Source organism: Petaurus breviceps, unplaced genomic scaffold (assembly GCF_028583685.1).
Source record: "Petaurus breviceps papuanus isolate PSGF00001 unplaced genomic scaffold, PetGlider_PUasm1.0 90650, whole genome shotgun sequence".
NCBI classification, from domain to species: Eukaryota; Metazoa; Chordata; class Mammalia; order Diprotodontia; family Petauridae; genus Petaurus; species Petaurus breviceps.
Window position 1 is genome coordinate 8,477,873 of NW_027187299.1, and position 18,305 is coordinate 8,496,177.

The 18,305-nt window shown below is 39.9% G+C and overlaps 2 long non-coding RNA genes across 2 annotated transcripts in view; both read right to left on the reverse strand.

Annotated features, from left to right (window-relative positions):
* LOC138143659 (uncharacterized) overlaps positions 1-12,313 on the reverse strand; it is a 71,632-nt gene extending 59,319 nt beyond the window's left edge. The window contains exons 1-2 of the long non-coding RNA XR_011163773.1: positions 11,917-12,313; positions 11,182-11,235 (exon numbers count right to left, since the gene is read on the reverse strand). This is a non-coding gene — a long non-coding RNA (uncharacterized lncRNA). The remainder of the gene's footprint in view (positions 1-11,181; positions 11,236-11,916) is intronic.
* Positions 1-18,305, reverse strand: part of LOC138143658 (uncharacterized) — a 97,392-nt gene that overhangs the window by 72,583 nt on the left and 6,504 nt on the right. The window lies entirely within an intron of this gene.

Below are 18,305 nucleotides of genomic sequence, written 5' to 3' on the forward strand. Positions count from 1 at the left end.
CATTTCTCCAAGTAACAGAACCTAAAAGGGGTGGGGAAGGATTTCCCTGCTGTACCTTTTTCAGTGCATGGTGGCCCTGCTGTGGATAAAGTTGAATCTTCACCCTATGAGAACACTGCAGAGAAAAAGAGAACCTGGCCTAGTCTAATCGTTAGAAAGATACAACTTCTTCCACTTATGCAGCCAATAGAAAGAGGTTGTTGCCATCCACGTGGTAGAAGATACAAGATATATTCTTTCTAAGGCTGCATGTTTCCAGGTTAGGTGATCTAAACATGTACAAAGTTCCCATTACGACAGTATAGAGGGAGAAGAGAAGAGGTCCCAGGACCAAACCTTGTGGATAGCCACGGTTAGTCTGTATGACTTGGATAAGATCCAGCAAAGGAGACTAAGGAATAGTAAGGCAGGTAAGAGGAGAACTGGAAGTGAATAGTGTTATAAAAGTCTAGAGAAAAATGAGCACCAACGAGAAGAAGGTGATTGACAATGTCAAAGGGTATAGAGAGGTCAAGAAGGATGAGTATGGAGAAGAGGTCACTAGATTTGGCAGCTAAGAGATCTTCACAGACTTTAGAGAGAAATTTTCTCTGAATGATTTGCCAGGAAATTACCTTTGTAATACCTCTTGCATATGCCCCCATCACTCCTCTGACACTGCCACCATCTTGGTGCAGGCCCTCATCACCTCATGCCTGGCCAAACTGTAGAGTGTTAAGAAGAGAGTGAGAGGAAAGGAAGTAGAAGAACCTATTGTAGATGGCCTTCTCAAGGGTTTTAGTCACAAAAGTTAGGAGACATGTGTGGCAATATTTAGTGGGGATGGATGGATCTGGTGAAGGTTTTTTGAGGGCGGTAGAGAGATGGGCATTTTTTTAGGCAGTAGGGAAACAGACAGAGAGAGATCGAAGACAAACAACTAAGTAGAGATGATAAAGGAAGCAATCTTTTGGATTGGAGGAAAAGACAGGAAGGAATCGGACTTGAACAGGGAGAGGTGTTAGCCTTGGTAAAGAGAAAGGTTGCCTCTTCACGAGATAAGGTTGAGGAGAGATAGAGGCAAAAGGCATTTGGGTGGTATGAAAGGAGGAGGAGGAGGCAAGAGGGAGTTCTCGGCAAATGATTTCAATTTTCTTTTTTCAGTAAAACATGAGGCAAAGTTCTTGACTAAAAGTGGGGAGTGGGGAGAAGAGTCATGTGAGATTTAAAAGGGAGGAAAAGATTTGGAATAGCCGCAGTGGTGAGTGGGATAGTGAGTTAATTGGGGAAATGTAGTGAGGGCCCAGCTGAGGTTTATGTAACATAAATGTGTAATGGACTTCAAATGCATGGAATCATGATTTTCCTCACCTTTGCTCCATACTAAATGTGTAGGAGCCAAGGCATTAGGTGGCGGGAGTGATTCAAGGTTGAGGTTTGGTAGGATGATTGATAATATAAGGGTCAAGGGACTCCAAAGAAGAAAATAGTGTTGAACTGGTTCACCAAGGAGTTAAAATGGGGAAAGCAGAAGAGAGTAGCTAGAGAAAGGGTGATAGCCTGGGAGAAAATTTGAGGGGTTGAGGGATTAGAGGTCATGGTGTGGATGAAGAACAATGTCTGGTGTTGCAAGATAAAAGGAGAGGTGGAATGACAGCAGATTGTGATCAAAAAAGGGAATATTAGAGTTCATGAACGTGAAAGTGATACATTTGTGAGTGACAGCAAAATCAAAGGCATAACCACCTTGGTGTGTGGCTGGGGAAGGGTGGAAGAAGAGGTCATATGAAATGAGTAATCTGAGGAATTATTAAGTTAGAATGTTTGAGAAAGTATCAATAAATATGTTGAAATACCCTAGTATGCGAGCAGGAGTTGGAGAGGAGAGAAAGATTGTGATCCAGGCACTGGATTCATTGGGAAAAGAAGGGCAGTGTCCTGGAGGTCAGTGGACATCAGCTACTAGAATTTTGATTGAGTGATAGATATGGATTGAGGAAACCTCAAAGGTGAAAAAGTTATTGCACAATGGTGGTAAAGAGGGTGCGGCTAGGTGGCACAGTGAATAGAAAAACTGGTCCTGGAGTCAGGAGGACCAGAGTTCAAATCCAGCCTCAGACACTTAACACTAGCCGTGTGACCTTGGGCAAGTCACTTAGCCCCAATTGCCCTGCCCTCCTCCCTCCAAAAACAAAAACAAAAAACAATGCTGGTAGAGAAAGAATCTGGAGGTGGCCATGGGGAGCCTGGAATATCCCAACTACCCCAGCTCAGGTGGTAATTTGGAGGGGAGGAATGGCAGGGAATGAATGAAAGTGCAGTAATTACCGGAAAAGGTGGCCAAAGCAGTTGTATTATTAGAAGGGAGTCAACTCTCAGTGAGATCCAGAAGATGGAAGGAGAAGGAAAGCAAAAGATTTAATATGAAATCAGTTCTGTTGCCAATGGAGCAAATATTCCAGAGAAAAAGGGTAGGTAGCTTTGGGGTGAGACATGGAAAGGGGGATTGAAGAGAATTAGGAATATGGGATGGGCAGTAGAGGATGGAAAATGGACTTTGAATAATGACCAATAGGGATTCAGAATCACTGGGATGTGGAGAGTATAACCAAAAGGGAGTTTGTTGATTATTAAGGGAAGATTTTAGATAGATTTTCAGTGTCCACAAGGCTTTGATTTCAGGGTAGAATTCTTTCAGGACCCTAAGCAATTCAGGTGAGAAATCAAATACTTGGAGATGAAGGAATGGCTGCTTTGCCCTGGAGCTGGAAGGAACTCTCCTTCCCCTGAGTGGTATACCAGGCTGGAATCTTGATAGAATGGCATTTCTCTTTTTCCAGGTAAGGGAGAAGCCTAGTGCCCTATGGAATGATGTTTCTCCTCTTCCAGGAGACTGGAGATCAGGAAAGAGATGTGGCTCAATGAAAGGGTTCCTCTTTCCTTACCACAGGAAGAAGACTGGTGTAGTAGAATGGTATGTCAATGTTAGATCAAGAGTATGTAGAAATAATAACTTTGTTCAGCTATTTGTTAGGAGGACAAATTGCTGAGGTGACTTTGGTGTCACCTAGGATATTATTAAAGTTAATTAACACAGACTACCTGTAAGTTCTCCACTAGCAGGGTAGTTTGATTGTGAGTGTGTCAATAGCTTGCCTTTACTAGAGTGAAACCATGACCAATTATGAAAGCTATGGATTCTATAAAATTTATGGGACATTGACATAGTCTTGCTCTAAATATAAGTCTGGGGCAGCTAGGTGGCACAGTGAATAGAGCACCGGCCCTGGAGTCAGGAGGACCTGAGTTCAAATCCAGCCTCAGACATTTAACACAAAAACTAGCCATGTGACCTTGAGCTAGTCACTTAGCCCCAATTGCCCTCCAAAAAAAAAGCAATAAATAAATAAATATAAGTGCTATGGGGGTTTCCTAGTTGATTAGGGACTTTAAACCTGCTTGCTACAAACAAATTGAAGGAGTTGTGATTACACTGTAGGCAGTTGAAATACCAGATAGGCAGAAGAAGGTTATCCAGTACAAAGTTAGGAGGGAAGTTATTTCATTCTTCCATTTTCCTCTAAATTGAGACTTACAAAAGGCAGGACCAGGAAACCACTGAAACTATAGTTGACCAAAGGAAGAGAATGACCTGTATCTCTGAGACTGCAGTGTAATGTTCTGTCTAGCTCTAAGTCTCTGACGATGCTATTTTACAAATGGCTATCCCTCAGATTTAAACAGTACTTTTACATCTATTTAAAGTTTACAGAAACAAATGAGACACCTTAGGAGGAAGTCAGATACTCCCCTATTCTTCTAAGAATATTGGTCTATGTTTATTCCTAACTGGAGCCAGGATCTTAATAGTAATGTGGCAAAGTACAGACATTTCCAGGAACAATTGTGGGTCAGGGCTCCAGAGTTGGAGGGCTAATTGAAAGAGCTAGTTTGATGCAGTGGAAGGGGTTTGGAGTCTGTAGCGGAAACCACATTGGCATACCCAGAATGGCTGTAAGCAAAGGTTCTTTGATCTGCTTTTCTAAAGGAAAACAACATTAAAGGGGTCAACAATCTTTTTTTTTAATTACATTCACTAGTTCAGGGGAAAAGTCAGCACCCTGAACTTCAGAGAAAATAAGAACAGAAAATACAAGCTGAGAAATAAAGACCAACAGACAGGGCTCTGACTACCTGAATCAACTATATACTTTACATACATCCCTAGATCAAGAGAGCCTTTACATCTGAGCAGTCAGGGAGCTCTGAACATATGGCCATTTAGAATCTTGACCAGGGAATCACAAGATCTTTCTCAAGAGAGCCCCCAAAGCAAAATACCAACTCAGAGTATCTATAGACTTCTCAGAGCCAGAAGGCATCACAACCCTCATGACTCAGTGTCTAATTAGAAATTAGCAAAAGGTGTGAAAGCCTTCCTACAAGCAAGCCTCCCCTAAGCAAGCTTCCCTTAATGGGCTCCATGTGAGGCCTATTAATGGACAGGGAAGATCATATATCCCATTAACATTACAGAATCAGATGACCTGGTTTGAATCCTAATAACTGTGCAAATGCAAATGAGGGAATCACTTAGTTTCTCTGATCCTCAGTTCCCTCATTTGTAAAATGGAGGTGGGGGAAGGGCCAAAACTACATGATCTCTAAAGTCCCTTCTAAGTTGTAGGAATCAATAAATGAATGAAAAAATCATATATTAAACATCTACTATGTACTGGGCATTGGGAATACACGTATAAAAGTGACTGTCCTTATCACCAAGCAGCTTATATTCCAATGTATGATGATAAATAGGATAGTGGTGGCCAGGGAAGGTAGTTTCAGTCCTGGGAGTCACAAGGCTTGTGAGTGGACCAAAGAGCAGTTGACTGTCATGTAGTTTTCAGAAACAATTATAGCATTGATTTGATTCATGTTCCCAGAGCTAGAGGTAGAAAGGGGTTTGGAGGGTGGAATGGGTGAGGAGTTAGGACTGGGAAGGTGGTAAAATGCACTGGTTTCTTGATATATACATAAATAGGATGTGAACCTTGGTCTGGAGCCAACTAAGTATAGCGGGTCGTGAGTTTGCACTCACTCATTTACCGCCCAGAACAATTCAATCTTAGTGAGGAGTTGTAAAGTTAAGTTCTTTACGCCGGGGAGGGAGCAGGAGAGGACATGCTCTGTAGAGGTCAGATCCAAAGTATAGCTATTCCAAGTAAGGGGAAGGGGAGTACCAGTATGGCAGATGGCAAGATGGTGGACTGGTGGATGGTTACAATCCCATGAAGAGTCAGAACACAAGGAACATACCAGTTATGCCTCTTGGGAACAAATCATGGGATCTCTCATGTTCTAAGGACCCTCTCTCCCAACTGGGAAGAATGCATGCCCAATATTCTTCATTCTCTTTTCTCTGCTACTGACCTGGAACCTTGCTGCTACATTATTCCTCATATACTCTGATGGATCTGTTATCTCATTGGTGGGGGTTTTCATGAAGAGTGGGATATGACTGAATAACAACATTATTATTAAACCAAACTAGATTTAAGCCAAATAGGGCAAGAGAGTATGGCAATGAAGCATGTTCTGAGATATGAGGAGAACTAAACACTTTAGTTCATAACATTATTTCTGTATTTTGCTTTTAACATTCTGTTCATTTCCAAATATAATCCTCCTCCCCCTTTCCATAGCACCATCCCATGTAAGAAAGATTTTTTTTAAAGAAACAGTTCGGATGAACCAAGCTACCATGTCTGACGACATCTTCATACCCATAGTCCCCCATCTCTTCAATGAATGGGGAAAGGTACGTTTTCTCGCCTCTTTTTCAGAGGTCAAACTTGTCATCCTACTACTTTATAATGACTCAGAAACATCCCTGGGGACACACAAACTAGGAGTCAAGGAAAATCATACTGCATTCTTCTGCTATTGTAAACATTTATACAGGTAAAAATTGAGTTAAAATGAAACAAAAACGTACTACCTAGAATAAAGGAGGTGATTTTCCCTGTGTCCTCAGCCTTAGCCAGGAACAGGATAGTGGGAATGGGAGGCCTGAAGGCCATGTCATTCAAGGAGCATGTCAAAAAATGAGGGTATTTATCCTGAAGAAGAGAAGATTGTGGAACGGGAAGGAAATGGTTGCTATTTTCAAATATTTCGAAGATGACTTGACTCTAGAGTATAGAAATAGGACCAAAAAGAAGAAACAACAAGGAATATTTTAGACTCAAATCAAGGGAAAACTTCCTAACAATTAGAGCTATGTAACAGTGAGGTGGGCTGCTTCAGGGTATAGGAAGTTCCCTGTGTTTGGAGGTCTTCAGGTAGAGGCTGGATGTTGTTGGTGGTGAGAAAGAGTTATTGGGCTTGATGATTTAAGTCATGGATGGACTAAGGTGGTCTCTGAAGTCTCTTCCAATTCCAAGTCTACCAAAATTAAGGGCAGCCTTGAAGAGAAAACAAGCAACAAAAAGGTAATAAGTGGTTGAAGCAGGATATGCAAAAGAAGGGAGGGGTTGTGCAAGCCTCTTTACCTGGGTGATGAAAGCAAACAATAAGTTGATTTTACAGATGTGAACCTCAGGTACTTTTAGGACCAGTGGAAGGTGCTCCCATCTCTAGCTTGCCCCTTCCTGTTGCCTTTCTGAATCGCTACACAGTTTCTTTTTTTAAGATGGAAGGAAGTGGGGGAGAAGGGAAGAAGGGGAGGAACTAAGTGGAAAGGCAAGAAGGGGGCATATCCATTTTAATTTACCTTGTAGGGACAGGTAGGTGGCACAGTAGATAGAGTGTTGGGCCTGGAGTCAGGAAGACTCATCCTTCTTAAGTTCAAATATGGCCTTACACATCAGCTGGATGACCTTGAGCAAGTGACTTAAACTTATTTGCCTCAGTTTCCTCATCTGTCAAAAAACCACACCCAAATGGGGTCATGGAGAGTTGGACACAACTGAAATGACTCAGCAACAACAAAAAGGGGCTACAAATGTGGATATATCTTAGAGAGGTGTCAGCTGTTGTTATTCCAGCATAAAAGGAAAGTCAAGCATCTAGAGGTGATATGACTTGCCCAAGGTCTCGGGGACATAATTGTAAAATTCAAGGTTTATAGAGATCCTGGCATCATTTAGTCCATCATGCTGGACAGCTTTAACTTCGTTTATTCTCCTTCCCCCCTGCCCCCCATTCATCTATACTGATCTTACACTGGTTCTTTTCTATTGTATTTTTTTTTTTTACTTTTTGGAGGGCAATTGGGGTTAAGTGACTTACCCAAGGTCACATGGCTAGTAAGTGTTAAGTGTCTGAGGCCAGATTTGAACTCAGGTCCTCCTGACTCCAGGGCCAGTCCTAGCTGCCCCATTGTATTTTTTTAATGACTTATTTATTGCTCCTTTTTCATTATCAGACAATGACAAGATAGTGGACAGCATTTTCTGGTATCTAGACAAAGCCCAGGGAGCATCAAGGTAAGTTGATGGGTGTTTAGAGCCTGTGTCTGTCATGGCTCATGAATCCAACATGCCACAAGAAACAATTTACAGCCTGGGAAAGACATTTAAAATGCTCTCATGGGTGACATTCTCATTAAATTCAGTTGAAGAATGAGTATAAAATGAAGCCTAGAAACCAATGTACCAAGACACTAAACAACAATCTTACCTTTGCCTAGATACAAAGCCCATCTGACTATTCTCAGGAGAAGGGCAAGTTTACAATGGATTTATTTTTAAAAGACAAATTCCTCTCAGAAGAAGGTCAATGACATCTATGGAAAAGTGTTTCTGTGGGGATGTTCTGGAGATCTGTGTATGTAACCTGGTCCATGTTCCTTCACCCCATAGGTTATATGAGGTAGAGCTACTCATTTTTCTCTTAACATCCTTTCTCCTATCTCTACCCTCTATTCCAGCCTATCAAGCCCCTAGTCAAGAGACCTGGAAGTTGTCCTTGGCTCTGCCACTGGCCGGCTGGCTCACTTGGGACAAGACATTCAACCTCTATGTTCCTCAGTGCCTTCAGATGGAAAACAGAGGGAATAATAGTTATAACCTTCTTCGTGGGGTGGACAGGATTGTTATGAAAAATGATGTGGTAAAAATTTAAAACACATTGAGCATTTGGAAGGAAAATGCTATATATAAACATAGCTCATGCTTGAAAAATTCTTTATGGTCATTTTTATTCATGTTCTCTGCTGACAATCCTGAAAGGTTTGGGCCAGAATACAAACCTTCACTCTGCTGAGGGCCTTCCAAATTAAGTCAACAGCCTTGTGGAATGCAGAAAGCTCATATGAGATGGGTGAAGGAAAGTAGCATGATAACTAGGAAATAGCACTGAACCAGGACAGATGTATTCTAGAACAGTCTATTGTTAATTAACTGTGTTAATCAACAATGAGCAAGAAGAGATTTCTTCTCTTTGGGTCTAATTACTTAGTCTATAAGATGGAGGTGATAATAATATTGCTAGTGTAACCAGGGGCTCCAATTCCATTTGCAAAAGACTCTATTAGTGGAGACTGACTATTCAATGTTGTGTTCCTGCATAAGAGGTGGAGTTGGTGAGGGCTTGGGAGAAGAGAGAGCTGCTGGTTTTCTACCTTCTAGATTCTAGAGAGAAGACACATGGTTTCAGATTCTCCTAAGAGAGAGGTCCCTGAAGGGACAGAAAGACTCTATGAAGAAGCCCATATGTAGAAGAACTGGCACCTCAGTTATGTCCTTATCCCTATCTTACTATATGAGAGACTTCAGAAAATTTCTCCTTGAGTGAGATCTGAGATTTTCTCTCTTAGATGAGCTGAGATTTAGCTCCCAATGGTATTGCTCATTCACTCTATATATTGCTTTGTATGCTCTCATTTGTATAACTATCTAATTTTCTGTTTGCTATTAGCTTGGAAAAATTAGTTTATTTCAGGGGATGTGGGAAAACTGGGACACTACTGCACTCTTGGTGGAGTTGTGAATTGATCCAACCATTCTGGAGAGCAATTTGGAACTGTGCCCAAGGGGCTATGAAATTTTGTATACCCTTTGATCCAGCAATATCACTGCTAGCTCTATATCCCAAAAATATATATTCAAAAAAGGGGGTTGGGGGAGGACCTATTTATATGAAAATAGATATAGCAGCTCTTTTCGTGGTGGCTAAGAACTGGAAATCAAAGGGATGGACATCAATTGGGGAATGGCTAAAAAACTGTGGTATATGATTGTAATTGAATATTATTGTTCTGTAAGAAATGACAAGCAGAATGATTTCAGAAAAACCTTACAAGAATTACTGAATTGTGAATGACTTAGCTATTCTCAGCAATACAATGATCCAAGACAATTCCAAAAGACTAATGATGAAACGTACTATCCTCCTCCAGAGAAAGAACTGATATTGTTTGAATACAGAGTGAAACATGCTGTTTTTCATTTTCTTTCTTTCATTCTTTTTCTTTTATTCAAGTCTTCTTGCACAAAATGTCTAATAAGGAAATGTTTCACATGATTGCACATATATTATCTATATCTGATTGCTTGTCATCTCAGAAAGGGGAGAGGAGAGGGAGGGATATAATTTGGAATTCAAAACTTTAAAAAATATGTTAAAATATATTTTGACATGTACCTGGGAGAAAATTATATATGTATATATTTATGTCTTTTTTATAACTACCATTTGGTGGGAAGGTATCAAGTTTTAGCTACAGGTATACCTTGGGGCACCCCTTCCCCATTAAGGAATAAGAATCAGAAGCTCAGCTTGAACTTAAAAATTATTTTGCCCAAACTAACAATTTGGTGGGGGCTGGGGGGGGGGGGGGGGGGGAAGACTCAGCTCCTGAGCTGCCACTTGGTTGCTTAGATTAGCAATGAAAATTAACCCATGCCCAAGACCTAAGGAGGAACAAAAGAGCCCTGGAAAAGAAAGTCAATTTTGTTAGTACAGTAGAGCCTCATTAAGAAGCATGGGATATGGATTCAGAGGATACTGCTTTGATTCTCACCTTCACTCTTTACAGATTGAGTTTTGGGCAAATCTTCTTCTGAGCATCAGTTTCCTTATCCATAAAAGTCCTCATTTTACAGATAATGAAGATGATCAGGGAGATGGGCAGCTAGGTGGTACAGTGGACAGAGCATCTGGTCTGATCTGGAGTCAGGAAGACCTAAGTTTAAATCCAGTCTCAGATACTTACTAGCTGTGTGACCCTGGGCAAGTCACTTAGCCCTGCTGGCCTCAGTTTCCTCATCTATAAAATACTGGAGAAGTAAATGGCAAACCACTCCAGTATCTTTGCCAAGAAAAACCCATAGGAGTCACAAAGAATCAGAAAAAACTGAGTAACATTAACAATAATTGCACTACCCATTTCACAGAGATGTTGGGAGGATCAAATAAGATAGCATAATAACACCCGGAAAAGATAAAGTTAGCCCCAAAGTGAGGCTCCTAAAAGTGGAGGCTCAATCAATTAACAAGCATTAATTAAGCGCTAAATATATGGCAGATATTGTCCTAGACTCTGAGGATAAAGATACAAAGAAAAAATCTCTAATCTCAAGGAGCTGGCATTCTTATGGTCATGATGGTTAGTATCCACCAATTAGGAGGAACTAATGAGACAGAAGCAGACTGTTTCTCTCAGATAAAGTATTGGAATTATTTAAGCATATCACAGTGGGAGTCTACAAACTAAAAGAGAATAGGAACAGAATAGTTTAAAAAGCTCAATGGAAGCAAAAGCTATTTTTTTGTCTTTTTGGAAAAAAATTAAGAACATCAGATATATGAAATGGACCAAAACTAATTTTATAGCTCAGCAATAAAATAGTATATAAAAAAAGCACTTGGTGTGCAGGGCAAAAAAAAAAAAAAAAGGTTTTTGTTGCTTTTGTGCACTAAAAGAGGAGAAATGAAAGAATTTAAGGCTTGTATATATCATAGATCAGTGAGCTTATTTTTAATTATTGGAGAAAATGAAGATATTTTAGAATCAATTAGCTTATCTCTGAAAGAAAGAAATTAACCAAAAAAAAAAAGAAATCAATCAAAAGGAGAAGCAAAAAAGAATAATCAAGAGCAAGTTCAAGTCAAAGAAGTTCTATAAGTAGGCCAGGCAAATTTCCATGATGCCACCCCAGAACAGAAATCAGAGGGTCTGGGACTAATTCTGTTACTTACTAGTTGTGTGGACTTAGGCAAGTCACTTAACTTCTCTGGCCTCAGTTTCCTCATCTGAAAAGTGAAGCAATTGGTTTAGATGACTTCAACAATAATAACAACAATAAAAAGGTCCTTTCTAGCTCTAAAATCAATGAACTTGGGATTCTGTGATACAGGCAAAGTTTCCAGGGGTGGCAGAGGTTATTTCTCATTCAACAACAAGCAACAAGTTGCATAATAGACCCGAGATTGTTGTAAACTTTGTCTCAGTCATATCCAACTCTTCATGACCCCATTTGGGTTTTTCTTGGCAAAGATACTAGAGTGGTTTTGCTATTTCCTTCTTCAGTTTATTTGACAGATGAGAAACTGAGGCAAACAGACTTAAGCGACTTGCCCAGGGTCACACAGTTAGTAAGTGTCTGAGGTCAGATTTGAACTCAGAGGGATAGATGAGTCTTCCTGATTTTAGGCCTGGTACTCTATCCACCGCCCTAAACAACAAAACAAAGGACAAAACAGAGGGCAAATGGCCAATTATCTTCTGAATGGTACCACCCATTTGGGGATATTTATGTATGAAAGAGAGAAAAACAGTTAAACAAGGAAAAATAAAACTTCAATCAAGAATTAAGGTGAGAATATTTCAAAGACAGAAAGTCCAGAAAACCTTTGCCTACAGTAAATGTAGGCAGAAGAAAAAAGTTGTCTATAAAAACTGGACAAAACATTTAGAAGGAGAGTGAAACATACCCATGTTAAATGAACAATATGAAAGACGAAGCAGCCTTGCAATCCATGTTTCCTCCAGTGCCTGAAATAATACTAAATGCCATGGGGTTAATACCTAGCAAGCAAAGCTTATTAAGTCCAGCCTGGGATTGATCTCAGACCAAGCTAGATTCCCAGTCACCCTGTCTTCATTCTGTCCTTGCTGTTACATGTTCCAAAGGAGATATCATTCTCCCCGGGTTCATCGCAAGAATCAATCATCCCTGGGGCCTAAAGGAACTGGCAGATATGATTACCATGCCACTGCCAGTGATATTTGAAAGATTGTGGAAAATAGGAGAGAAACCACAAAGTTAGAAAAGACCAAATGTCTTAATTTAAAAAAAAAAAAAAAAGGAAGAGAACAGTGTGCAAAGTATAAGCCAGTGAGCTTGACTTCTGTTTCTGGGAAAATTCTAAAAGAGATCATTAAAGAAATGGTTGGTGAACATTTGATAAGGGACATGGTGATTATACTGGGAAAGCATGACTTCATCGAGAACAGGTCAGACTAACCTCATTTCCATTTTTGACTAAACCAGCAATTAGGGATAGTTCACTATGGATATAGTTCACCTAGTTTTTGACAAATGTTTTGATAATGTATGTGGAGAAGATGGAGGGCTATGGATTCAATGATAATAAAGTGAGATGGATTCAGACCTGGTTGGATGACCAGAATCAAAGAACAAACTGTTTAATGATTCAGTGTCAATGTGTCAAGTGGTCTACAGCAGAGTATTCCATAAATCTGTGTTTGGTCCTGCACTGTTTAAAATTTTTATCAATGACTTGGAGGAAGGCATAGATTGTAGGCTCATCAAATTTGCCTATAATACGGGATACAGAGAAAAGATCCAAAAAGATCTTGACAGACTAAAGAATTGGGCTGAGTCTAAGAAGAAATTCAGTTGGGATAAATAAAAGGTCTTACTTGTGTTGGAGTCCAAAAAAGTCAGCTTGACAAGTACAAGACTGGTGGTGGAACATGGTGAGATGGCAATTGTTCTGAAAACAAGTTTAGGGGTCTTAGCAAATGGCAAGCTCGACGTGAGTTAGCAGAGTGATGCAGCAACCCAAAAACTGATGTGATATTGAGCTACATTTAGACAGGTGTAAATTCCAGAAATAAGGAGGCAGCAGTACCAATGTACTCTGCCTTCGTAAGACTGTTATCTGAAGTATCATGCTCAGGACTAGATGCCATGGGTTAGGAAGAACATTGATCAATTGGAGGGTATTCAAGGAGAGCAATCAGAATGGTGAAGAACCTTAGGTCCTTATCATTTAAGGATTGATTGGAAGAGCTGGGCATGTTTAGTTAGGAGAAAAGAAGACTGGGGGAAGAAAGGTCATGGTATCAGGGTTTGAGTATTTGTCATATGAAAGAGGAATTAGACTTGTTTTATTTGGCCTCAAAGGGCCTCAGTGATAAAATGGTGAGGGCAGCAACGATGCCAATTTAGGCACACACACATATGTTGCATATATGTATACATATATTATTTTGTGCAATATATATGTACATATACACACATATACATATAAATATATGCATGCATTCATTTGTATGTAAGAGAAAAAGTAGAAAGATAGAGACAGACTTAGACATAGACAGACAAACAGAAAAACCAAGACAGAGCCCCTGTAGCATCAGGACGAGAAGCAACATTGCAGTAACTGTCTTGGGAAATACACCCCCATTGTCTATCCCCGCCCTATCTACCCCGTATTTATCTGCTCCACTCCCCAATACACACCCTTAGTATCAGTCAGTCTGGCCTCTACACTATCTGGAACACATGCCATGCTCAACCACAAACTGTTGCCTTCATTTGCATGCATACTCAGCCAGGAATGACCTCCCTTTTTTTTTGCTTGTAGAAAATGGATGCTTCCCTCCCAACTACTCAAGCCCAGATTGACCTCTCCCTTCTTTGAATTCCTATTATACTTGTAATTCATGACTCATTACTAAAGATCTATGCTCACACGAACTAGGTTCAACTTGGGTGCATTTTGATCATTAATATTCCCATTAACTTATTTTGCTTGTTCCCTCCCTCCCACAGGAGTTTCTCCTGGGAACATCTAAGTTTAGTATCCTTAGTTGTTTTTCAAGCAACAAACTAACAAGGTAAAGAACATAGAATGTGTTTACTAACACAACAAAAAACACAGAAAAGATTTTTTCTTGAGACCAGAAATAGTCAAGAAAATGTTTTCATCTAGTAGGCCCCACCTGCCCAGGGAATCTATTCAATTGCTCTAGACTTATAGTGTTACCGTATTGATGAGGTCTGTCCATGCTTGTAAGAAGTTGGGGGTGTGAGGGATCCAGGAACCCACCCTTTTGATGAGTTCTATCTTCCTTAAGGCCCATCCTGTCCCTGGATTCTTAGCAACAACCTGGGACTGAACATTCCTGACCTCTAAGCAGAGAAAGAACTTAGGGTCACTATGGAGTCACCCTTGGACTTGAACAGAGCACATGACTCAGCTCCTTTGAAAAGTAAGGTCCAGCTTTGTTCTTCCACATCAGAGTGTTCTGTCTGCTAATCAATTCAAGCTTCCACAGCTCCCAGCTTAACCAGAACTCATCTATTATCCTCAACTCCTTTCACTCACTCTATATCTTCAATCTGTTGTCAAATGTTATCTTTGCTACCTTTATACCACCTATCCTATATGGCCCCCTCTCTCTACTCACAGAGCCGTTCCCCTGCTGTGGGGCCTCATCACTTCATGCCAGAATTATTCCAATAGCCCTGTCTCCAGTCTCTCCTTCTCCAATTCATCTTCCACTCAATTGTCAAAATGATCTTCCTAGAGGGCAGGTCTGACCAAGTCTATTTACTCAATAAATTTCAGTGGCTCCCAATCACCTCCAGCACCAACTATAAAATCTTCTATTTGGCATTTAAAGACCTTCATAACCTGGTCTCTCCCTACTTTTCAGTCTTCTTTCATCTTCTTTATTATTGTTATTCAGTCATTTCAAAGGTGTCTTCATGACCCCATTTGGGGTTTTCTTAGCAAAGATACTAGTATCTTTGGTTTGCCATTTCCTTCTCCAACTTATTTTACAGATTAGGAACTGAGGTAAGCAGGATTAAATGTTTTGCCCAGGGTCACAAAACCTGTAAGTGTCTAAGAAGACAAGATTTGAACTCAGGAAGATGAGTCTAACTCCATGCCCAGCACTTCTCTCTCCACACCATCTAACTGCCCCTTACTTCCTCATACTCTATATTTAAATGACATTGGCCTTCTTGAAAGCCTTGACACAAGATATATCCCAACTTTGTGCATTTTCACTGACTTTCTCTCCTGCCTGTAATTTTCTCCCACCTCATCTCTACTCCCTGGCTTTCCTGGTTTTCTTTAAGCCCCAGCTAAAATCTTGCCTTCTACAAAAAGACCTTCCCAATCTCTTTCAATGGTAATGAGTTCCTTCTATGATTATTTCCCATTTATTCTGTGTATCTCTTTGATAGATAATTTTTTGCCTGTTTTCTGTATTATACTGTGAGCTCCTTGAGAATAGGGATTATTTTTTACCTTTCTCTATATCCCCAGCATTAACAGTGCCTGGCACACAGTAGGGGATTAACAAATGTTTTTTGATTTGACTTGATTTGGCTTTTAGAGTTCTTTACAACTGAGCCCCTTCCTATCTTCCCAAGTTTTCTATTTTACTCCCCTTCTCATACTCCATGATTCAGTGATATTGGCCTTCTTGCTATTCCTCAAACATGACATAACTTCTTCTAACTCCATGTCTTTTCAGTAGATGTCCCCCATGTCTGGAATGCTGTCCCTGCTGAGCTCTATCTTCTTGCTTCCATGGGTTCCTTCAAGGCTCAATTCAAATCCTATCTTCTGCAAAGAGGGCTTTCTTCCTTCCATCACTCCCCCTACCAAATTGCTAGTGCCTTCACTTTGAAATTACCTCCCATTTACACACACACACACACACACACACATGTATGTGTGAAGTTATTTGCATGTTGTTTCTCACATTTGAACATTGAGGGCAAGAAGGTGTGATGGGAGGAATATCTCCTTTCTGAATTCATGAGGTAGTTAACTACTACTGAAATTTATTTATCATGACTGCACTTACAGAGGTAAAAACCTAGGCTTTTTTTATTCTTAAGCATAGGTTTAAATCTCAAACAAAAACATAAATCTGAACAAGATTAGGATTCTAACAAGTCCTCTTATATAGACAAAATTACATCAGAGTGATAGAGAAATAATTCTTTTATATATCGAATCTTGTACATTCTTCTTTGGCCATAAAAGTTAAAGAAAAAGTAGATTCATAGTCCCATGCTTCCTTTGATATAAAAATTGAACAAATTTAGTTAAGCAAAATCATAATCTCTGATAGCCCCTAAAGAAACAAACCTAGTTAAACAGACTCCATAGGTAAACTAAATAAGGTTACAGATTAAACTACATTTAGAGGGTTCATAATAAACTGGATGGCAGGGTGGGAGAAGAGAAAATTTACATGTCACCAAGATAATTAAGAAAACTGGCATTGTTGAGGTTTGGGGGTTTAAAGGTACTTGAGACCCCAAAATACCAATATGCCAGGTCCTACCAAATGAATTTGACTTAAGCCTTCTCTCAGCCAATGTTAAAACAAAATGTATTAAAGATTCAACCATAATGGGTAGACTCTTAAGGAACCTAAGTATATGTGTCACTTGTACTAACAAGTGGGGCCAGAACAATGTGACATAGATTGAGTCTGAGCTAGAATGAATCTGAGCGCCTTCATGGAGGCAAGATGGATCTTATATACAGAAAGACTGTGGGAGGGATCTAGGGGTGGTGTAGTAGTCTGGGGTGATGAGAGGGGTCCAGGGAGGATCTTGATGGGACTGAGGTCAGACTCCAGGAACCAAGAGAATGGAATTTAGATGGGATCCAGGGTGGTAAATAGCCTGAGGTATTGGAGACAATGGAGGACTAGGCTAGGTTAAGGGTAACAGACTTGGGAATAGGGAAAATGGAAGGCTTATGGTCTCAGGCCAAGGCCAGATTCAGTGGGAAGATTCAAGGGGGTTCCCAGATTCTAAACCACATCAGCATCAGGGAAATGCTTCCTTACACAGTTAGCTAGGTGCAGGGCTTCTTAAACTTTTTCCATTTGAGAACTTGAGTTTCAGCAGCATTTGTTGGCATTGTGTGGTGTGGCAAAGTGCACATGTTGTATGTTCAGAACCAAGGCTGCAGTGAAGGTGCACGATGCCACAAAGGCAAGTGCTGCCAGAAACACCTCAGATTTTTAATTAACTTTTGGTCGTTATGCATTCAGAAAGCTTTTAGTGTTGCCAAATTTTTTGTGACCCATATGAGTCACGACCCACAATTTAAGAAGCACTGAGCTAGGAAAGCTAAGAAATAGCTAAATCACTTTGGGGAGCTCAAACTTCCCTTTGGCTTTTGTCAGAGGAATGTTAAACAGACTTCCCTGAATATTATTATTCCAGGAATCAGGTTTTGTTCAAAAGAGTTTAATATTCAAAGAATACAGGTTTTTAGTTAACCAGAAGTCACAGGAAGAATTACCTTGAGCCCCAAATAATAAAAATTAATAAAAGAAAATAATTTCCCATAACAAAGGCAAGTCTTTACATTCTTGAAGGTAAGGTATTATGTATCTCTAATTCTTAGTACAGTAGCTGATACATAGTAGATGTTTAATAAATGTTTGTTGACTATCTTCCTGATACTGCTTTCTCAGGGAGTTGTTACAACTCTTTTAGAAAGAAAAGGCTGAGGCTATAAATAGCACCTACCTCCCAGGATTATTGTTAGGGTTAAATGAGAGATTTGTACATTTTTTCTTATTTACATCCTGGATTTCAAAAATTTTAATCTGTTTTTAATCACATTTTTTAAAATGGAAGATTTTAATCAATAAGCCAATTATTCAGTAGATATTCATTGAATGTCTACTCAGTATAAAGCCTTTGAGACTCTTATCTTATAAACTGTCTCCCTCCCAAAATGGTTCAGGATAGTCAGCACTCTTACAGTCACTGATGAATATCCTTGAATAAGCCATCCCCAAGATAACCATCAAGGTTGTTATGGTTTAATTCAATTTAAGAAATTAATTTGTTAAGAGTTCTATCTTAGGAATTAAGGGAGACACAAAGATGAACAAGTTGAAAATCTCTGACTCAAGGAGCTTATCTCAAGAGAGATAAGATACAAATGCAAATAGCTACAAAACATTTCCCTTGTGGAAGGGAGGGTTGAACAAAAGGTTATGTAAGGACAAAGGAAGAAAAGATAATTTCTCAGTGGGGAAATGGGGAGGTGGGATTTGTGCTAGGTCTTGAAAGATA